This window comes from Cottoperca gobio, chromosome 14 (genome assembly GCF_900634415.1).
Source record: "Cottoperca gobio chromosome 14, fCotGob3.1, whole genome shotgun sequence".
Classification (NCBI taxonomy): Eukaryota; Metazoa; Chordata; class Actinopteri; order Perciformes; family Bovichtidae; genus Cottoperca; species Cottoperca gobio.
In genome coordinates this window covers 278,047-291,310 of record NC_041368.1, presented here as the reverse complement: position 1 = coordinate 291,310, position 13,264 = coordinate 278,047, and positions in this window count along the sequence as shown.

Sequence of the window (13,264 nt, the reverse complement as noted above, 5' to 3'; positions counted from 1 at the left end):
TGGAATGTCCTGGTAGTGCGCTCGTAGCACTCCTCAATTTGATCCTCTATCTATCGGATTTTACTTTTGAGGATCCACCCTTGCTCTCTTAGCGATCCCATTTCGGATCTTGTTGTTCTGCTTTCACCTTTTCCTTCATTTATTTTCAATTTCCTCTCCAATTTGTGTTTCTTCCTCCTGAGAGTTGCCATCCCTTGATCTTCTTCGTCGTCAGTGGCTATCGAAGGCTCATAGTCACTGTACCATACTCCTTTCTTGGATGTGTGGCCTCTTTGCTCTCTGTCCTTCTCCCACTTGCAGATGTTGATAGCCCCGAACTGTCTGTTATATCTTTGATTTGGTTCATCATCATCATCATCATCATCATCATCATCATCATCATCATCATCATCATTATCATCATCATATTCTTCCTCCACGTCAATGGATCTCTCTCCTTTTCTCTCTTGTCCTCCACTTGCTTCTCCTTTTCTCATTTATTGGTCACAGTGGTGTTGGTAACCTGCTTCGAGATCACGTAGGTGGGGATACAGTGGCGCAGTAGGCAGTGCTGATTGCTGGTCCTCATCTGTGTGGGGCTCAGCCTCTTCATCCATGGGTGCAGGGGAAGGAGGGGGAGAAGGATGAGAAGGAGGAGGGGGAGGGAAGATGTTGGAAGCTGGGTCTAGAGCTTTCAGATGCATCACAGGGGTAGCCACCCTGGCTCTCCGTTTGTCAGCTTGATCCTTTTCTGCTTTCATCCGTTCTATCTTGGTAGGTCTCCCAGCTGCAATCCATTTCTTATACATGGCGCCATATTCTCCATTTTCATAACTCATTGATCATCCACTGCAACCAATCCTCTATCTTGCCAATCTTGCAACAAGGCGAGGGAATATGTTACTACTTTGTCTAGATAATCTTTTTCTGTTATAGTAGAAAGCCATGTCTGCAACCTTTGTTTGAAGTGTGCCACTGTCCCTGTAGTTGGGACCGGAGTCCCATGTGCCAGCAGAGTGTGCCAAAACTCACAGCCTAGTGTAATGTATTTTTCTCACCACTATGTGCAGAAATCACAGTCTAGTGTAATGTATTTCTCTCACCACTAGGTGGTACTTGTCTTATCCTCTAGACCAGGGGTCGGGAACCTTTTTTGGCTGGGAGAGTCATAAAAGCCAAATATGTTTTAATGTATTTCCTTGAGAGCCATATATTTAATAAAATTGAATGCAACTTTAAGCGAGCATTTTTACTAAAAGTGCTATCAGTGTTTCATTGAACAGGTGCTCTTTTATTAAATAAACTAAACGCTTATGTTATTGATCACATTTGTGTGTACGTTTCAGTGTTTACTGCACGGGTGTCAAACTCAAGGCAATTATATCCGGCCCGCGAGAAAATATCATATCTATCATAACTGGCCCGCCGGTTTTGGTAATTAAATCAATGCATGGCACATCCACGGGAAAATACATTTTTGAGGAAGTATCTAAATGTGTGAGAAATTAAACTGCTCCGGGACAAACTGACGGGACTGACGACAGATGGAATGCCTGCGATGCGGTGAAAAGATCAGATTAGTGCGCAGGATGCGGGAGAAGATGCAGCGGGAGACCTGTGCAGGTGAGCTGACGGTGTATCACTGCATCATACATCAGGAAGCGCTGTGTTGTAAAGCTCTGATGGAGATGGAACATGTAATAAGCACCGTAACACAGACAGGAAACTTTACAAGAGCCAATTTAAGTCTTTTCTGAACATGGCGGTGCGATGGCTGAGTCGAGGGAAAGTGCTGAATAGATTTTTCAAGTTGCTTCAGGGAAATCTGTTAGTTTTTGGAAAGCAAAGGGAAAGACACCACAGATCTCTGGGACGAAAAGTGTCAATGTGAGCTGGCCTTTTTGTGCGACATAACCAAGCTGCAAGCTCCAACCTCCAGCTTCAGAGCCGTGTGATCACGGACATGTATGATGCCAAGCTGCCTGTGAGAGACTTGGATGCAGAAAGGAAACTTTGGTCACTACGTGTTTCCAAACACTGACAAACCATCTCCACTGCTGTGTTCCCGACCGCGCATTCTGCTGATAAACGGAGCGCATTTGCCGACTTTGCAGCTCAACGTGGAAATGGCACCTGTGTACATCCAAATGGAGCTGATTGACATCCAGTGTAACGACACACTCAAGGCAAAGTATGACTCTGTGGGCGCTGCACAGTTTCCAAGCTTCATCCCGAAACAAGCTTCATCCCTCCTTCATGCCGCTCAGATGCTTTGCATGTTTAGAAGCACATACTTGTGTGAGCAGCTTTTCTCTGTGATGAAGATGAACAAAAACCCACACAGGAGTCATCTCACTGATGCACACCTTCACTCACTGAGGGTTTCCACAGAACCCCAAACTGGCAGCTAAGAAAAGATTCCAAACATCTGACACATGTGTGCCTACCTAAATATGTTTAATATCTATTTGCACTTTCTCCAATATGTCTATCCTGTTCAATAAATGTGGACCGTGTTTGGCCCTTGACGTAGTCCCAGTTTTTAATTTTGGACCTCTCTATGATTGAGTTTGACACCCCTGCTCTATTCAAATCAAATCAAATTTATTTGTATAGCCCAATATCACAAATTATACATTTGTCTCAGTGTGCTTTACAGACTGTACAGCTCTATTGCTTGCTTTGCGCATTTTCTCCTCAAAGGGCAGGGCTCCGCCCCCGAGACACACACTCACACACTTACAGTCAGAGACAGAGCGGAGGAAAGGAGAGGGGAGAACTAAAAAAGAAATCCGCCGCTAAATGTTTTACTTTAAAATGACACAGTATAATAATGTATTACTTGCTAATCATGTTAAAAAATGTCAGCTCAAAATTGTCTGCGATCCATAATGTGTCATCGAAAGAGCCATATATGGCTCGCGAGTCATATTGCGTCATTGAAAGAATCATAGGTTCCCGAATCCTGCTCTAGACTCCTTTACAATTTCCCCAAATGTCCGTGTGCTTTTTCAAATCCTTCAACTTTGAAATGTTCGTGTGCTTGTGTCTCTTTCTAGATATTTCTCAATTCAGGATGCATGCATTACTTTGTTTTAACTTTCTCAATATTTCTCAATATTAAATAGTTCACTCTTTTGCCTCAACTTCTCTAATTCGTACTATTTCACTCTATTTCTCCCAAGGTTCAAACTGTTGCATAGAGTTTTTATGCTTTGGTCTTGTGATCAGGCTTCTACTCACTTTCATGAGCGGATCACAGAGCAATTCATAAACCTTTTTTATTTATGCTTTGGTCTTGTGATCAGGCTTCTACTCACTTTCATGAGCGGATCACATCAGTATTAAATAGCTACCTATAAGTACTTAAGTTAAACGTTGGATTTACTTCATATCTTGATCTTACTCATTTAAAGTTGAACAATGATGTTGTGTTAACAACAACACTTTAGAGAAAATATTTGGCTAACGTTAGCTGTGTGTATGTTATCTCAGTTAGCTTTCATTTTGAGGTATGTATCTGCTCCTGTAAATATTACAGTTGATATTAAGCTGTGCAATTACTTACCTATTAGTGCGTTCACTGACGGTACAGTTAGCTAACTTGACTTAAAAGTCTTCTTGAGGATTGGGTTTTTCCACTTTATCTCGAGTTTTGTAGCTCTGGTTCACAGGTTGTCTGCCGGTGAAATTAACTTATTCTGCGAATAGAATCAGTCATTGTGGTGAACGTTATAGCAGTGGGCATTATGACGTACGTTCATTCTAATGTTCACTTCTTTGGTTCCATTCTTATATTGTTTATCTCCAACCGCTCTTCATCCATTACCAGTTCATATAGATCACTGGTAACCAGTGGTGCAATGTAACTAAGTACATCAAATCAAATCAAATTTATTTATATAGCCCAATATCACAAATTATACATTTGTCTCAGTATGCTTAACATAGTATAAACAACATAGTACAAATACAACATTTGACAGAAATTATGTTGTGTTGAAAAAGAGAAAGTATGGATGAATCCAGGAAAATGTCAAAAAGGCTTCCCGGTGTCCAACAGGACCAGGGCAGCAGGCGCAGCCACGATTCCTGATCCTGACGTAAACTTTATCTGTGGCAACCTGCCACATGAGAGACACCAAAACTCCAGGGATGATACCCCGGATGATGAGTTAGTAACATACATTTACATAAATGCATACAGATAGAGAGGGAGAAGAAGAGAGGGAGGGGAGGAGAGGAGAGAGGAAGAGAAGGAGGAGAGCAGGGAGGTGTCCCCCGGCAGTCTAAGCCTATAGCAGCATAACTAGGGGCTGATCCAGGGCAAACCTGAGCCAGCCCTAACTATATATCTGTGCTATGATGAACTCTAAATCCAGATTGAAAAACCTCAAATAAACTATTATTATGTAAAAAACTCACACAACTGTTTTGCAACTGCTTTCTCAAGGATCTTAGAGAGAAAGGGAAGGTTAGATATCGGCCTATAGTTGGCTAAAACCTCTGAATCAAGACTAGGCTTTTTAAGAAGTGGTTTTATTACAGCTACTTTAAAGGATTGTGGTACGTAGCCAGATAATAGAGACAGGTTGATCATATTTAATAACGAGGTGTTAATTAATGGTAAAACTTCTTTAAACAGTTTAGTTATAATCGGGTCTAAAAGACAGGTTGATGGCTTAGACCAGGGGCCTCAAACTCAAGTTACCTGGGGGCTGCTGGTAGTAGAGTCTGGGTGAGGCTGGGCCGCATCAAATATTCCACAAAAAAAGGGTTTCAAGTATTCCAAAAAAAAGTACAACTGATCCAATCTTCTCAATCTTTAGTAATAAGAACATGAACGGTTCTTCAGAACATAGGCTTCTCTTACCTACTCCTTGCTGCCAGAGATCTGGCAGCGCTTCCTCTTACACTGCTGAGCCACATTTGGCTTCAGGGAGGAAGCAATTGAGACCCTCAGTATGGCTTGAATATGCTCATCAGTAAGTTTGGACCTGTACTTTGACTTATTAAAGTTTATGGTGGAGAAGAGCTTTTCACAGATATGTGCTCCCAAAACGGCACATGGTCCGCTTGAACATCCTGGAAAGCTCAGGGAAGGTGGGGGGCAATTCTCTCAAAAATTGTCCAAGTTTGTCTGCTTTTCCACTCACCTCCCTGAACTTGGCTTTGAGTTCAGAATTGCACTGCAGGTCAATGAGCTCCATTTGAAGCACAGGAGGGGCACATCGAAGGAGAAGGGGTCAGCAAAAAATTGGCTCTGTGTGTCCTGAAGTCTGCAAACCTGTGATCAAATTCCTCCTCTAGCTTTACAACGGCATCAGCATACTTCTCACCACTGAATAGTGTGATGCATTAGACATCACATTGTCAAACTTCAGGCATTTGCTGCAAAAGGCCTGCTGATGGATAATGCAGTGCAGATCAATGGCTTCCTCCACACCCTCATCTCCCAGTATTCTTTAAACAAGTGCCACCAGTCCATTTCTCCTCCCTGTCATTAATAGTGCTCCGTCGGTTGTTATTCCAGCAAACCTCTTCCATGGTAAACCGGCATCCACAATGGCATCACACAGCTGGAATATTTCCTGAGCGGTGGTCTGGCCATGCATTGGAATCACTGTGAGCAACTCCTCCATCACTTCAAAATTGTCGTCAACACCGTGGACATACATTGCGAGCTGCGCAGTGTCAGTGATGTCTGTGCTCTCATAAGGAGCAACTGAGTATGCACGGAAATGTTTGGCTTTCTCACGCAGTATATGTTACCTGACAGGTCAGAAATGCGCTCTGCCACTGTGTTGGCTGAAAGGCTGATGTTGCTTAAAGGGCCTACGAAATTATATTTTGTCAGTGTTATTGGCCTTGGTATATGACAGAGGTTGCATATCTATTGTGAAATGTGCCATATATATATATATATTTTTAATATTGATGTATTCGTAATAAATCCCGATCATAACAGCATAAAAATGACTTCCGCTAACAACAATCGATCGCTGCACCGAGAGCATCCACTTCGGCAATGTTCGGGCGATGACGAAACAAGTAGAATACAGCCGCTGCCAGTGTTCGTCTGCGTTGAAGCGTCCAGCAAAGACTGCTGTCAATTATTACGAGAAAGAATGGACAACAAGCGATCGGCAATAATTGTGAAGCGATGTGTTGAATGGGGATGTGAGGCCGTCTCCAAATCTAACTTTCTGTGGCCAAAAGATGATAAAATGTCGCGTTTATGGACAAGACAAGTGCGTTGATGAAACCGATGATTTGTGGGGAGCACTTTGAGAGATCGTGTTTGGAACCAGCACAAGCCAGCACGCCGATTCAAACACGTCCGCCAGTGCAGAGTCCTCCACCAAAGAGACGATGAAATGCATTCGCCAAAAGGGAGAGAGCAAAGGTAAGCCGTGCTACTTGTTTACTGTATTTATTGTTTCAAGCATAAAGCCATAATCGGTCTAGGCCTACTAACAAGTTTACACCAGGCCCTAGCCAATATCTGTGTGTTATTGTTTGTAGTATTAATAACTTTAGCTAATTACACTTCATTAGCTTAATTAAGTATAGATTCAATGTTTATAACAGACTTCCCCATTTTATTCTGTAGTTTGAGTAAAAGCGTGAGTCTATTTAACTTTTAACTATCACCCTATTATTACATACAGGTATTGAAACATTGGTGAATGAAGCCACTGACAGAACTGAGGATACCTGTATGATCAGCGACCATCTATTGGACATCCATACTGGGGAGGAAGCTGTGTGTACACCAGTAAGTATACAGACTGTATATCATCTGTACAATACATTATATATTTTCTTTACGCAGACATGTATAAACATGCAGTGCAATTTCAAGCTGGTTTTAGATTTATTAGTAAAGTTGTGTTTTGTACATTTCAGACATGTCAGAAAGAAATTGCTGTGCAGACGGATCCCCCTCCACACACCACAAGTCTATGCAGGCGCGATAACATGTCAGGTCAGCTGGACCGCAAGTTCCAATCCAAGTTGATTGTTCCAAAGGTCAGCATCATAATATATATACATACATACATACATACATACATACATACATTCATACATATATATTATATATAATGCTTGATTATAAAACATCTTTTTTGCAGAGTATGTTACTGAACTCTTGACCGAGACTCAATGCTTTGTGCCAAGACAAAGTTGATGAGGAACCTTTCGAAGTCCCAGCTCCACTCAGCAGTCGGTGGAAGAACCAAACAAGAGGGATGCTGTTGTGCTGTATAGAAGTAGATCGGCGGTATGCCATACAGTGATACATTCTGTAAAATACAAGATAATACATGTCAATGGTATTCACTTCAACCTTATTTGCTTATTTATCTATTTATTCTGTGACTGTGCCAGAGTGACCATTCGACTCCCCATAAATACATCAAAGTTTCTGAGCTCTACACATTTGTGCACACAAGTAACTTCCTCATTACATGGCTGATCACCTGCTTGTTGTCTGTCCCTCTTCGAATACCTTTGGTAGGCTGTCTGCAACACCCAAACATCCAGAGACTTTGGTTTGACTCCTGGGTGATCTGTTATGCAGGTTATGTTTGCACCATGTCCCTCATATTCATTGAATTCCTCCATGACATCCTTTTCTTGGCAGCAGCTTTTCAATTGCTTCCATAATTGTACAGTTTTCACATGTACACCTAATTGTACAAAGGAAGAATGGTAAGGACATGTACACAATATGCAATATCCAGAAAAAAGGCCAATATTAACGTCATCTTAATTTCATACTATTTATATGCCTGTGTTTGACGACAGGCTCGTAAGCAGCTCATAAGCCTGTTATGGTCGTACGGAGGTTGGATCTATCTAGTAGCAACTTGTTACCCGTTTCACGTAAGTCTCGTAAAGTTACGACATCGTAACTTCCATGAACGTCTGGTAAGTGTTCCGGCTATTATAGGCAGCCGTGAGACGGTCAGTATACAGACTATACTTTATAAACCAGCGCTGTCCTCCAGTCTGTTTGTTAGCTAATAGCTAATGCTTTATATACAGCCTCGTAATATATGACGTTTGACATCAGACACAACGATATAACCTCAACCGCAGAAACTTCGAGAAAGAATCAAGTTATCAAGTTATCAAGCTTTACAGACATTGATGTGTCCACGTAGAGAAATAATTGAATATTTAGCGATCGAGCAATTTGCGGACAACTAGTCGGGTTCATAACAATTAAAGGAAACCAAGCTATCGACTCGATATAGGATAGCTTGCGATCTATTTACGATCGAGGATAATGTTACGTTTTATTATGACGTATTCACTATTTATTGGGAAGTTCTATGAACTATAGTCAAATGTATATACCTGTCTGTGTTCTGTTACTGCAGAGGATCTCCGCCAAATCCAGGATCACCGTCACCATCATCCGCATGTTCGCTCCCGTCTGTGTCTCCATCTTGAATACTGTGTCTCGAGCTGCTCTGTTTCCACCACGTTAAACTCGCCTGCATGATCTAAATCCACGACACCGGCATTCTCTTCAATAAACTCCTCTTCTTGAAGGTGCAACGAGTCTATTGAAGACTCACTGTCACTCGATTCTGTCGAAATATCCGAGCCAGAGTCCGACATCGCCACGTCTGCCACTTCTGCCACTTCTGCCACTTCTGCTGGTTCTGCTGTGCTATCTGTGTATTCAACTGGTGGACTGTATTCTACTTGTGACGTCAGAACATGGCGTTGGGTGTTTCCGGTAGCGGAAATGTAAACATCGGTGGTCGACTAAATACATGATTTATTAATCATTGTATCATAAATAACACATCATTTTACACCACAAATAGCATTTACTATCATCAGTAGAAGTTTATCATTTCGTAGGCCCTTTAACTGACCCTTCTTTTCCAGACAGACTATACTTGCAGCCTGTAACATGCACTTTTTAATGAACTCACCGTCTTTGAATGGCTTTCCCGCCTTAGCAATCATCTCACTCACCACGTCGCTAGCTTCGATTGCCGCATCACTCTCTTTGCTTGCTTTCTTGAAACAATCTTGTTGCTTCAGTAGACATGTTTTAAGATTGGTGACCTCTCTTTCATCTCCCTCGTATTTTGCATACTCCTCAGCATGTCTAGTTGAGTAATGACGTCTGATGTTGTATTCCTTGTGCACCGCAACTTTCTCTGTGCATATAAGACATGTCGGGGTGCCCCTGTGCTCAACAAAAAATTATTCCGTCACCCACTTTACTTGAAATTGTCTGTGCTCGTCGCCAACCTTTCTCTTCAGGGCAGGTTTTGAGAAAGACATGACTGGGGCTGGATGACAAAAAAATATTAAACGCCCAGGGCAACGACTCGTGCAACTACTTGTGCAACGACTCGTGCAACGCATGTGAGTCCACACTGAGGAGGGCGCATGTGAGCCCACACTGAAGAGGGCGCATGTGAGCCCACAGGTTCATGTAGCTGCTTCTACTAGAGACGATAGCGCCAACAAGCTACTGCTAGCTAACATCAGAGTCAGGTGCCCTGTAGCACCGTTTAGTTTAGTTTCTTTGTCCGACTGACGGCCAAAAATGGAAGATTTTACAAATAAAGGTAAGACCACAATTGTATTGAAAATGGAATCTGACTAAGAGAAAACAATCCAATATTTAAATTAAAAAGAAAATTTTGACCTTAAATTAAATATAACTTTGTTGATAGTCTGTATTAAAATTAATCAAAGCATCAGACTAAAAATGCTATTGAGGGTGCAAAGCAAATACCTCTCTGAGCCGCTATAAATGTAACGTTTTATTTCGGCCAAATATATACCTTACCTGTGTGTGTATAAAGAATGCTGATATGAGATATGACAAATAACCAGTAGTCAATGTTCATGCTGCCAAGAAAATGGTGAATGAGCTACTCAGTTGGTTCATACAGTTAGGTCCATAAATATTTGGACATTGACACAATTTTTATCATTTTGGCTCTGTACACGACCACAATGGACTTGAAATCAAACAATCAATATGTGCTTTAAGTGCAGACTTCCAGCTTTAATTTGAGGGTATTTACATCCAAATCAGATGAATGGTGGAGGAATTACAACACATTTTATACGTGGTATCCCCTTTTTAAGGGACCAAAAGTAATTGGACAAAGTAACATAATCATAAATCAAATTGTCACTTTTAATATTTAGTTGCAAATCATTTGCAGCCAATGACAGCTTGAAGTCTGGAACCCATAGACATCACCAGACGCTGGATTTGGTCCCTGGTGATGCTCTGCCAGGCCTCTACTGATAGTACTGATGTACATGAGAATGAGGAAAAGAACCAGAAGTCAACTGAGCCCATTTGAGATATTGTTTGGTGCTCCTCCTCAGATTGGATTGACGGCGCCAGGGATGCCACTCCCCTTCACGACACTGTGTGAGGATGCTATGTTGAGCTATTGTATTAACCTCTCATCCAGATTCTAGCAGATATCCGCCGCCAGGTTGTAGCAGCCCTACTAACACCTGCAGACGGACCCCTGCACAACCTCCAGCCCGGAGACACGGTGCTGTTCAAGGATTTCCGCAGAAAGAGCTGGAAAACCAGTCGTTGGCAGGGTCCATACCTCATCCTCCTCGTCACCCAGACGGCAATAAAAGTTGCAGAAAGAGCTACTTGGGTCCATGCAAGCCACTGCAAAGCCATAACAACTCATCAGGAAGAGAACAAAGAAACAGACGACGACAAGTAGTGTGCCAAACTACCACCAACACCACACACACCACTCCACTACTGACTTAAGTACATGTACGTTATTCTAGTATTTCATTTTTTTTTACTTCACAACGAATCCACAACATTTCAGGGGAAAAAATTTGACCTTTTAATTCAATATATCCTATTTACATCTAAAAACTAAAAGTAAATTTGAAGAAAAAAGTTGCATATACAAACTGTAGAATATTATGAATTATACAAATATGATTTATTCCTTTCATCATTTATCAAATAGTTGTTAAATATAGTGTATATATCAAATTATCTAATATTTATTTTTTTCTGAGTCCTCTGACAAGCCATTAAATGTTACTAATTTGATCTGATTCTTTGCCTGTTCGGGTTTATAAACTGTGAACTAAATTGACCTAAAACATGATGGATGTCTTTTTCCCCAACATAATAGGAGGTTAATAAATGATAAAGATGTGAGTTGCAGCACGTTAACAGAAGTAAGAAGAGGAGAGTCCGAAGATGTTAACAGAACTCTGTCTGTACACCTCCACACAATCCTGACAACAATGGATGGATGGATGGATGGATGGATGGACGGATGGATGGATGGATACTTTATACATCCCGAGGGGAAAAATAAATATATGCACAAAGAGTGAAACACTGTTTCTTGATATGCCTTTGATATTTTTGTTCTGTTACAGACAGCGTTACTTTCAGCTAATTGAAGTATTGATGTAAGTTTCATTGTCACGGGGTGGTGTAAAAGGGACGGACGAGTGTTAACGAAAAGAGAGCTTTATTAAACAAAGCTTGAAAACATACAAAAAGTAAAACTGAAAGAACAAACCAGAATGGAAATGATGGGAGCACCAGAATAGATAGGCGCCACAAGACCAAACACACCAGATAACATAGTCGCTGAACTGACAAGGAAGAATGAGACAGACAGGTGTATACATACTAATCACCAGAACAGGACACAGCTGGAGGAGGCAGGTAAAGACACAAGGGCAGGGTGATTGGACACAGGAGGATCAAATCAGGGCAGAGCAAACAGGAAGTGACATGACAAAACGGGAGTAAACCTTTCAAAATAAAACAGGAAGCAGGAAAACAAGGATCATGACATTCATTGCTTTATGGCTGTTCTTGTTGCAAATATTTTAATACATGTCTAATATCTTTCTAATACATTTCTGTGGTGTTGTTGTTTCAGATAACTAAGGATTACTGCAACTCATTGTTATCAGGTTGTCCAAAAAAGTCGGTTAAGACTCTTCAGTTGATCCAAAATGCAGCGGCACGTGTATTGACTAGAACAAGGAAATGGGATCATATTACTCCTGTATTAGCTGCTCTGCACTGGCTCCCGGTAAAATACAGAATAGAATTCAAAATCCTTCTCCTGACTTACAAATCAATTAAAGGTCAGGCTCCAGCATATCTTAAAGATCTCATAGTACCTTATAAACCAACTAGAGCATTACGCTCCCAGACTGCAGGGTTACTTGTGGTTCCTAGAGTCTCTAAGAGTACAATGGGAGCCAGAGCCTTCAGCTATCAAGCTCCTCTCCAGTGGAACCAGCTTCCAGTTTGTGTTCGGGAGGCAGACACACTCTCCACATTTAAGAGTAGGCTAAAGACTTTCCTTTTTGATAAAGCTTATAGTTAGGGCTGGCTCAGGTTTGCCCTGGATCAGCCCCTAGTTATGCTGCTATAGGCTTAGACTGCCGGGGGACACCTCCCTGCTCTCTTCTTCTTCTCCCTCTCTTCTTCTCCCTCTCTATCTGTATGCATTTATGTAAATGTATGTTACTAACTCACCATCCGGGGTATCATCCCCGGAGTGTCTGTCTCTCATGTGGCAGGTTGCCACTGATAAAGTTTACGTCAGGATCATGAATCGTGACAGCGCCTGCTGACCTGGTCCTGCTGGACACCGGGAAGCCTTATTGACATTTTCCTGGATTCATCCAAACTTTCTATTTCTTTTTTTTTTCCAACACAACATAATTTCTGTCAAATGTTGTATTTGTACTATGTTGTTTATCCTGTACACACGACATCTATTGCACGTCTGTCCGTCATGGGAGAGGGATCCCTCCTCAGTTGCTCTCCCTGAGGTTTCTTCCATTTTTTCCCCTTTAATTTTGGGGTTTCTTTTAGGAAGTTTTTCCTTGTGCGATGCGAGGGTCTAAGGACAGAGGATGTTGTAACCTGTACAGTCTGTAAAGCACACTGAGACAAATGTATAATTTGTGATATTGGGCTATACAAATAAATTTGATTTGATTTGATTTAAAAGTGTAAAAAAAACATGGTACGTCAAAACAGCATCAGGGGATGTTACTGCTCTGACATTCTGACAGTGGCATACCACTTTCAAGCGAAAACGGTATATGCCGGTGGAACATGGGCAGCATAACTCTAGGCATAGGTTATGCCGCTGAACAATAATGGCATACCATTAGCCACTTTTCAATCTTGGTGTTACTCTGATTTCCTCCCAGTGAAGCGAGTTTATTAAGGATCGTAAATTAAATCCCAGTCTCTAGT